An 11,219-nucleotide genomic window follows, 5' to 3' on the forward strand; every position below is an offset into this window, starting at 1 on the left:
GGTGATGGGTGTGGGGAGATTTGTAGGATAGAGGGTGAATATGGCTGAAACCTATTAGAAGAATTCAGAGGTATAACTGTTGCAATAATAAATAGGGCTCTGGGATGTAATTAAGTGAAGACTTTGACATGGGGACTGCCTTCAGTGATCTAAGTCAGTAGGTTCTACTCCACTGGATGTGCCAATGTGGAGTACTTCTCCAGAAAGTTTCCCAGAAACCTTTGTGAGATCTGTAGTAGTAAGAAGCGGTGGAAAGAATGGATGTAGACCAACAAAGCCAACAGCTTTGATTACCAAGGAACAGAACCATGTACCAAGGAATATGCACCTTTGGGAGGAGAAAAGGCATGGGAGCCTACAACAACATAATGATATGAGCCCATGGAGGCCTATTTCAAAGCTTATAACTTGTAGAGTTTATCAAATAGCAAATTTTATTGTTTTATTCATCAGAGATGTGGTGGCACGTTCTTCTAGAATATACAAAAGGCACACAATCCTGAAGGTCCCATAGCTCCATTCTGTGTATTCTTCAGTTCTCCTGAAGGCATCCTGTCTCCGACACTCATATCCACCTGCCTGAACTTCCGATAAGCAATATATTCCTTTCTTCATTATCTTGTTTCTATTACTTTATTTCAGAACTGCATGCATGGATATACTGTATCTTGATTCTATCTGACCCCTCAAACATTTTCCAAAACCTCCCAACTCCCTACAGGCCCTCTTTGCTTTTTCTTATAATTCCCTGAGTCTATTTAATGCTGCCTCGATGTGAATGAGTGGAGGGCTATCCATGGGGCAGGGCAACCTGAGAGAGGCCCAAAGAAAACTGACTCTCCCTCCTCTAGCAGCCATCAACTACCAGGGACTCTTAATTAGAAGTGGAACCTTGTGAGTTTCCCCTACCCAAGCTGGTGTTTTAACTGGCTTGACCTTGTGCAGTTCTTGTTCCGGCAAGCACAGTTCCTATGAGTTCATGAGTGTACTGGCCCTGTCATGGTCAGAAGATGGCATTCTACAGCAGGCCTCCCCAACCTCTGGCTCTTGGATTCTTTCTACATCCTCTTCTCCAATGTTTCCTTAATGGTTGGGAGCCATATAGCTTCCCCATTCTTCATGATGTAAATTAATCTTTACTATTTATGGTTCAGTTCTAAACACTCAGTTCTAGGTTCAGATCCTATTGATTTCTGATCAACTCTTCCCACCTCTGGCTGTGCTTGAAGCCAACTTGTACTATCTTCATTGCAAACTTTTTGTTTGAGGTCCTTGTGTTATTTTTTTTCTATTAATGGAGTTGAGCTGAGTGCTATCCAAAGGTATGCATATCTCTGAGATGAAGAGTTGTGACTCAAAAGTTTCTGGGGCCTTTAACCTTGGAATGGTCCCTGATGCTCTGCCTTTCTTCTTCAAGTGAGCATCTTTTCATAGGAATTCAAGACAAAGCCTTCTATGTGACCTGAGTGAGGTGACCCAGACCCAGAAAGACAATTATCTTATTACTCACTCATAAATGATTTTTAAACACAAAGCAAAGAAAACTAGCCTACAAATCACAATCCCAGAGAACCTAGACAACAATGAGGACATACATGGATCTAATCTACATGCAAAGTAGAAAAAGACAAGATCTCCTAAGAAATTTGGAAGCATGGGGACCTTGGGAGAGGATTGAAGGGGAGCAGAGAGGCAGGTAGAGGAGCAGAGAAAAATGTAGAGCTCAATACATACACACACACACACACACACACACACATATTCAGTATATAATGTAATATTCAATATATATAACATATGATAGATGATAGATAGATAGATAGATAGATAGATGATAGATAAATAGATAGATGATAGATAGATAGATAGATAGATAGGTGGATGGATGGATGGATGGATAGATGATAGATAGATAGATAGATAGATAGATGGATAGATAGATAGATAGATAGATAGATAGATAGAATCTATTAATAGGGCCAATATTTCCTTTTAAACTTTTTTTCATGTTCAAGCATCTCCAGATAATGCCTAATGCTGGGGAGAATTCAGACAAACAACCACCCACGAGGATCTTCCAGGAATTAATGCTTAAATGATAGCAGTACAAGGAAACATGACTTAGAGGCTAAGGGAAGCGGCTCATGTTTGTGTACTTCTCAGAGTCTTATGTAGTACACACATGAGGACTGAATTGATTTTAGTCAATGCAAAGCATGTAATGTAAACTACTACTCAGGTTGACCAGTGGCACAGGGGAGTGATGTCTTTAAATCCCACTGCCATTGTCAACTTACCAGGTCACTGCCTCAGGAGGAGTCTTTATGGGACCAAAGAAAGTCAGGATTGTCTATGCAAAGACAAAGAAAGCCAAAGTCTTTGTGCTTTCCACTCCTGGTAGCTGATATTGTAATAATGTTGTTCTTCTGTGTACTAAGTATTTTACAATATTCTTTTACTGAATTGTTATTCTAAGGTGTTTACCAGGCTTTGAACACATAATACACACACGCACACATACACACACACACACACACACGTTGGTACTCAGGCAGTATGGACGGGTGAGAGGTAAAGGACATGGAAGCCTGGCCGACATGATCATCATAACAAGGGTCAAGTGGTAACAGTTATGTTTTTAATTCTTAGTACAGCTGTGTGAATCATGATGTTGAGTCTATTCCATGTAAAATAGCTATAGAAGCCGAGTACTACCGCCATCTTCAACTTAGAGATGAGCAAAGACCCAGAAAGAAAGAGAAGAGCAGATCTGCGGTCTGTAGGAAGCAAGGATTGGAGCCAGAATCACCACACAGGCAGTGTGACTCCGCAGTTGGTGTCCTGCACCGCTGGATGAGAAGAAGAAATGGAAAGCATAGGGCAGACCCCTCAGCCATGAAAGGACTCCCAGGTAGACCCCTGAAGACCAGTAGTCTTGGACAGAACAGCCCCCTGGATTCACAAGAGTATCTCCTGACCTCAATCTGTGCTGGAATCACCAGTCAAAAGCAACCTAATTCGTTGACACAAGCACTAATTTTTCTCTGTGTTCAAGATAACCAACAAGTGAATGTGAGCACACAAGGGTCCTCAGAGGATAGGTTTTTGCAGACCCTTTGAAGGGGTCTTCATCACAGTGTTTGCGTTATAGCACAGACTCACAACACTCTCCTACAATGAAGGCTTTGGGACTTCCATAACTCTCCTGCTTTCCATAGTTTCTCTCTTTCTGTTTCTCCCTCCTCTATATTTGGTTTTCCTTGATTCCTTCTGCTTCTTTTACTATCACTTTTTTTCTTCCTAAGTGTCGATGCCAGCTGCTCTAATATCTTTCCTCATCAAAGCCTCTCTTTTCTCTATCCCATTGTTAATCAGTTTTTGTCTCCTCACATTGCCCTTCCTGTTCCCTGTCTGTGTTCTGCTCATTCCCTCTTTCATGATTAACAATTCTTTGCCTCTGGCATTGTCTCTTATTTTCCTTCTGTACAGAGATCCAGTACTTAAATCCTGGTAAGTAAGAACCACGTCTCTGAGTCTGTCCTCTCCTCTTGGGTTTCTCATACTTTGGCCAGCAGCAACTTCTTCATCCTTCTCTACGCTCTTTTCTTCACTGCATCATGGGAAGTATTCTCACAATGGTCATAGACAACACCGCACAGCATCATGGGAAGTATTCTCACAATGGTCATAGACAACACCACATCATGGGAAGTATTCTCACAATGGTCATAGACAACACCACACAGCATCATGGGAAGTATTCTCACAATGGTCATAGACAACACCACACAGCATCATGGGAAGTATTCTCACAATGATCATAGACAACACCACACAGCATCATGGGAAGTATTCTCACAATGGTCATAGACAACACCACACAGCATCATGGGAAGTATTCTCACAATGGTCATAGACAACACCGTACACACTTGAATATACCTCCTCTTGGTTATTTTTCCTCTTGGAGATATTGATGACTTTGACTGTGGTGCCAAGGCTGATCTTTGATCTGCTGATCTAGGATAATGTCATCTTTTTCATTCACTCATGGTCTGTTTTCACCCTGTGTTCTACTTCCTTCCCATCTGTCATAAACTTAACCATTCTCTGACCTCTCATTATGTTTTTTTATGAGATAGACTGAAATTTCAGTTCCATTTTCCTTCCTTGCCTCAATTATAGCATGAAATTTAAAAATAATTTAGTTACCAAGAAACAATGACTGAGAGAAAAATGGTATTGGTTTATTTTACCTTAATCTAAGATTTACTATAATAACCTTAATTTAACTCATTCCAACAAAAATTTCTATAAATAAATCTTAATTTATCAAACCATACCCCCAATTTTGGGACTATAAATTTTAAGCAAGAGCATATTCTTTAGATACCAACACTATTTGTTGAAAATATCAAAATTTAAAAAAAAAAGTCTACTTGAGGAATTGAGTGGGGGAAAGAAAAGTGGGAAATTATGCAACTATATTTTACTTTGAAAACTAAAAAAAAAGAAAAAGAATATTTGCTTAAAATCCAGCAGGGTAGGTCACTCTGAGACAGTACACCGAGTGCAACTCAGGAGAAGCAACTTAGCAAGGAGCTAAGCAACTTAGCAAGTCCACTGACTCTTCTTTTGCCACCCCAGAATGTGTTCTTAAGAAGGCCCTTCCTTCTCTGGCTTTGTGGAAGTGTGCTTCTACTTGCAACACCTTTCACCCAAATCAGGCTCTCTTTAGGCTCCTGCTTTCAGTTTCTGCCCCCAAACATTGCTTCTCCTTTGATTACATATCAGAGCAATGACTCTGGGGAAGTGGCTATTGAACCAACTGATACACATTAGATGAAATTAAATTCTGTTTATCATTCTGTGAATTATTCATATTTAACAAAAAGATGATGGTAAGAATGATTCTATTAATAATACTTTGCTCTTACATATCTTCTCAAACTTTATAAACTACTTTGCACTTTCTTTCCACTCAATTTGAGTTGAGAGTGACTCGGCGAGATGCAGATCCACTAATCATCCCTCAGACGTGAAACACTGCTCAGCATGTGCTGCTGAGCAGCAAAGGAACGGAGAGCTGAGTTTCACAAGTTTCATTACAGACTCCAGGAGGAGATGCGTGGGTCTCCATTTATCTTACTAAGGAGATTTTGCTTAGAGTAGTGTGAGAGCCCGGGACAAAGGTACTGATTCTGGCACTACAGTGAAGTCGTGTTTTTGACACTTATGGGTCAGGTGACTGGCAAAGAGGAAAACAAATTAGTGAAAGAGAGGGTAGAACTGACAGGAGAATTTGACTCTTTCTTCTCATCTCCTTAGCCTTGGGATTTCTTCTTCTGCCTGGGTGAATCATAGACTTAACGGAAGTTGGAATCTCCAGGATCTGAAGTGGCTTTGCTTTCCTTCCTCCAAGCCCCAGTATGGAGTTATCATACTTGTGTCTGGTTCTTAGTCTTATACTGTCAGTTCCAATAGCCCATCCTATCAGTGATTGTGTGGTTAGTTGCCATCACTTGAAAGGGACCCTGTTGGTAGAAGGCAACTATAGAATCACTGTTACTTGTATTTCCTTTATTTGTTTTAAATAAAATCATTTCATTCTAGTTAACTCATAAATAAAAGCGCCATACAGATAATTTTAAGGAAGCCATTAAAATGCCACTGTCATTTTCAAAGGTCAATGTTTTATTTATTGCAATAGTATCTGTAAATACATCAAAGGTTTATGCAGAACGTTTCTACTTGAAGTGAATATTTTTATTCAGCTCATGTTCAAGGTTATTTGCATGGTGGGTTTCCAGTTCTTTGCTATAACTCCTCTTTCAAAGGAAATGAGAGCAATGGCTATGCATTAGTTCATAAGTTCATCAGCCACAGCTGTACGTTCTATTCCACTTCACAGATGTAGCTTACACTGAAGAGCTATTTCAAGATGGTAAAAGAGCAAGGTTATCACACATGATCAGCACTCATTTAAATACAAACAAGATCTCAAGGTTGCGAGATGCTTTTCCTATCTCAGATTCACTTCATGCTCAGGCATTCTTACCCCCAGTGTTTCAGAATAACTGAAGTGCTAAATGATTCATACAAGAACCTATTGTCACACATGTAAGTCCCAATGGGAAACCAAAATTAAATGGATTTTCACCTGAGATGGTCAGAGAGCACAGCATGAGGGTGTGGATACTTTTAATGAAAAAATGCAAGCTAAACTAACCACTTAAGCTCAGGAATGGGCCCTTTATGGACAGCACTAATGAAGACGACATAAATGGGATTTTAGCAGCTGGGAAAGGTGAAAAATGTCTTTGTGTGAAAGTTTTAAAAATTCACTAGTCTTCCCAGTGGTGTCCATAGATTAATGGGTCTCCCGACCCTTACCAGAGGAACTTCTTTATAAAGTAGATGGCAGTTATGACAGAGACCCACAGCTGGTCACATGCAGAAACTAAGAGACTGTGGAAAGCCTGACTCTGCATGGGACATCTATATCATTTGCTCTATCCCTCAGGTCTCGGGATCATCAGCAAGGAGGCAGGTAGACAGACTGCAGGATACAGAGGATGCCTGTGATAAGAACAAGGCTTTCCTGTCCCATCAGCACCATCACACATGTGAACTTGCAGCAGCCTTGACTGCTTACACATACCAGGTCAAGACCAAGTCAGCAAATTCCCTGCATGGATCAGGGAGGAACTCATGAGATTCCACCTCTAGCCCAGAAGCTATTGGCAACTGACAACTGCTTAGGGAAAGACAATCAGCTTTCTTCAAGAACCTGGTTCTTTGCAGGTTACCCATGCTTCAGTAGAAGGTCCTACACTCATGTACATACAAGCAACACTAACTCACATTTGTGAGATGTTTATTTTTTTTAAATCAGTGGCAGGAAAGACTAGCTGCTCTTCCAAAGGACCTGAATTCAATTCCCAGCACTCAGATGGCAGCTCATATTTATGTGTAATTCCAGTTCCAGGGGATCCCACATCCTATTCTGGCACCCATAGTCACTGAAGACACATGCGGTGCACATACATGCACACAGACAAAACACCCCCACACATAAAATCAAAAATGATAATCTCAAAAGTTTTGTGAAAGAACCCATGAAGTTGGGAGGGAAAGGTGGAGGGAGGTAGGGAAGTATTGGGAGAGAGGGAAGAGGTAATCAATTTAACCAAAAGCATTATATATATATATATATGTGTGTGTGTGTGTGTGTGTGTGTGTAATATATATAATTCTCAAACAAGAAAAGGTTAATAAAACTCCGAAAACAAGTTTAAAATTTCCTATAGTAGCCATTTTATCTCTAATAATTATTTAAAAATTTAATTTCCCAAAATATGTATTTTTATCCTAAGACCTGACAGTCACTAAGATGGTAGATATTTAATGACCATGTGCTGTCATGTAGAGTTTTCCACTTCCACAGTGTGAATATTATTGTGTCCACTGTCAGATTACTCATCACTGAATGAGGTGCTGAGCAAAGATACCCAGTAAGGCCACATTTCTGCCACCTTGATAGGATACAGGTGACATAAAAACTTGATAAGAACGATAAAGAGTAAGACACAGAAATACAATTTAAAATTGCACTGCTTTATTACAGCATCATTTCCTGACTGTTTCTTTTTTTATTTGATAACAGTGGTTGTGCTTAATTCTTGACAAATTCATGGTGGGATCTCGGTGGAGAGTGATTGTCTCTGGGACATAAGTAGCATTCTGCTTCCAGGTTTACTCATTCAGCCCCAGCACTTTATCACTTACTTTCCCTTCTGTCTTATGGGAGCAAACTTCATAGTGCAACCTTTCTGAGTACCTATTTCTCATGTACACTGAGAGCCCCAAATGTGAGAAGACCTTCCTTCTCCACCAGCAGCTGGTATTCTCACTCACTCTCACTCCCGTTACCTCTCCCAACTGAAGGAAGCTCACCCAGAAGTTCTTGGGATTCCCTTCCTTGAAACTGTGTTGGAAGGACTCGCTTGAGGTCCTTGTTCTTGTCCTTGTCATGGCACATGATCAGAGGAAAGGGAATGTCACAAAGGTTATTCCTTCTATTACTCCACAAACTCAGGAGACCAGAAGATAACACGCTCAGCCCTTCAGCCACCTCCAACATACCTCCACTCACTGGAAGACCTGAACAAAAGTGGTGGACCAGTTGAGTTGCTGGAGGAAGGATAAACAAAATTTGTCAAGGGAGCTAAGATCTCTCTCAATGTCCCTCTGTTATTTGAAATGTTGTATGCAATAAAATCCCATTGCTGCAGGTAAATAGTATCTTTTGTGAATACATCATTGTCTTGGAATGCAAAGATGTCTACACAGATGTTCAAAGTGTCCATTTGAAATTTATTCTAACAAGAGGCAGCCTATTTCAGGAACCAGAGCATCTTGCACAGAACATTCACAAATCCCCCCCCCCAAGGAACTTAGATATGATTAGCTAATACACATGGCCACTCTCTAGAAAATCGACTTATTAATTCTGTCTCTAGACTTGGTTGCCTGTTGTACATATTTGTCTATGTTAGTTTATGTATTCAGTTGCCTCCTCTCAAGAATTCATCTTTCTTTTTCTCAGACTGTGAACCTGTTCTTTCTACCTCTTAGTTCAACGTAAGTAGCAAAGATTCTTTCAAATTAACTTGCAAATTAAGCAAAAATAATGAGGCTCTCCTTGACTGCACTCCTACAGTGCTTTGCCTGTGATAACTTATGCGGTTTTATCTTCCCGTGCAAAATTCTGAGCTCCTCTAATCAGGCAGCAGGCCTTTTACATCTTTGTATCTTCTGCTTCTAAAACATGATTGGTATCTGTTGCTAAAACTTCATTGGGGGAGACATAAACTTCTCCTCCTCCTAAGGTGCTCAAAACAAACCAAAGTATGAGTCCACCAAGGTTCACCCTAAAAATCCAATACATTTTAATGTTACTTACAAAGCAATAGAGATGGACTATGACCAGGATTGTGGGTGGCATTAGAAGGTCGGCACATAGCATGGATGGTGACTTCCCTATGGATGGGTAGATGGAATCCCCTCCACAAGTGCTTTCCAGACTATATACTCTAGCCCCTCCTGAAGACCCAGAGCCCACATGGAATCAGGATAGAACTGCATTGAGACAGTCTAGCTGCTTTAGACAGGTAGTTGGGTACTCTAGTAAAGGTTTCATCACTCCCTGCCTTCTCCCTTCCTGACGGAATGGCAACTGTCAATAAGCGCCCAGTCAAACTTGTAAAGATGAGACTAGTTTGGCTTGACGGATACCCCATACAGCTGTATCTAATAAGTGCTATCTGTCTTTAAAACTGAGGGGTTTTTTTTTTAAAAAAAAAATAGATAAACTTAGAACATGAGTTAACCCTGTAACCTGAACCATGGAGAACCATCTTAGCTGATAACAGAAAATCAGTTGACAAAACAAGAAAAGAGACTTTCCACTATGCATTACCAGAGTTAGTTTTGTGCAGAATTGGCAGTACTGGAAACAGTTCGAACATCCACCTGAGCAGGGACCAGAAGTATCAGTGTAGACAGTGAGGGCTCTATGGAACTACCCAGTGGTAAATACTCTGAAAGGGAAGTATGGAATAGTTTACTCTTTCACTAATTAGGTTTTGCAACACAAAGAGAAGCATACAAGACAGTAAGTACCTGTGAAAGGGAGTCACATTTGGCATAATGATTTGCAAATTAAAATTCAAATTTTCTATTTTAACACTATTTTTGTTGTTGTTGCTGCTGCCACTCTCCTTGATGTAGTTGTTCATTTTTGACTACTCCATTTCTGGGTCTGTTTTGAGTAGAATCTTCCTATAAACCAAGAGGCTGAATGAGTTACACTGGAAATGCTGGCACACACAGTAGGGGTGATCTTCAGTGAGTTACCAACTCCCTTACAATTCCATGACAATGTGGCTTAGAAACAGCATGACTTAAACCAGAGAATGCTTCCTAACAACTACTGTGGTTTAGAATTAGAATCTCAGGCTTCTTTCCGGTAAGCTGGAAACTTGTCAAAATTATTTCCTATCCATCCAGGTCCTTCATTTGACCTCATGGACATTGTGGGCCTTTGTCTCAGCAAGACAGATATGTGAGACCAAATCATCTCCATATCTCTCTACACACTATGGTTAAAAACAACTCAAGAGCCAGGCCATCTGGCTAAAGTTTCTCAATAAGTGTAATATCAGAGTAGGATGAGGCTCTGAGGAGCACTTGTCCTGGTTACAGATGCCAGAAATAAGACTTAAGGAAAATGTTACTAAGGGAGTTTGGCTCTTGCAAAAGCAAATATGGCTGTGATATCAAGTTGCTTTTCTAGTGCCCTTCACATTGTAATTAGCTCTCTCTCTCTCTCTCTCTCTCTCTCTCTCTCTCTCTCTCTCTCTCTCTCTCTCTCTCTCTCTCTCTCTCTCTCTCTCTCTCTCTCTGTGTGTGTGTGTGTGTGTGTGTGTGTGTGTGTGTGTAATGCTTCCTGGGGATCTATCCCAGGGCCCTGTGCATGCTAGGCAAGATTTAAATACCCTTCCTGTATTCCCCATGCCTAAAACAAGAGAAAATTATACACAGTGTGCTTCTTGAAAATTCCATCTGTACATCATGTAGATCAGTTCAGTTCAAATATTCATGTGTCTAGGAATCACCTGGGAATCCTATCTTTTAAAAAGTAACCAATTCTAATTCAGGGCTTGACTAGACCCTGAGATTTTTAACAAGCTCCCAAGAGATGCTGATGTAGGAGCATCCAAGGACCACAGGTGAGTTTGCTTGAGATGCCTTGTAGACAGAGGGATGCGGGATGCAGAGTGTGATGAGTGATGGCTGAGGAGCCCTCAGGCAAGTCAGATCTTCCTCAGACTGACCAGTCAGAGAGCCTACTCCTGAGAACACCCTGTGAAAGATTAGCAGTGCAGTGGCACAAAACTCTTGCTTTTTCCTTTTAATATTTAAAGAAAGTGATGTGCAGAGATGAAAGCAAACAGGAAGGTGACTTTCTGAGGCGACTCCAAAAGGAATAAGAACTGATTAGCTTACAAGGACAAGATACAGAGAGACTGTGTATCAAGAATAATTGTTCCCCACTTGGTTCTTTAGTTTTCCAACAAGTTTGTGAAGAGGGAAAATAATTGATCCCCCGAGAAGTGGAGGAGAGAAAGTTCTCAGGCTGAAAAAAAAAAAAATGT

This window comes from Arvicola amphibius, chromosome 2 (genome assembly GCF_903992535.2).
Source record: "Arvicola amphibius chromosome 2, mArvAmp1.2, whole genome shotgun sequence".
NCBI classification, from domain to species: Eukaryota; Metazoa; Chordata; class Mammalia; order Rodentia; family Cricetidae; genus Arvicola; species Arvicola amphibius.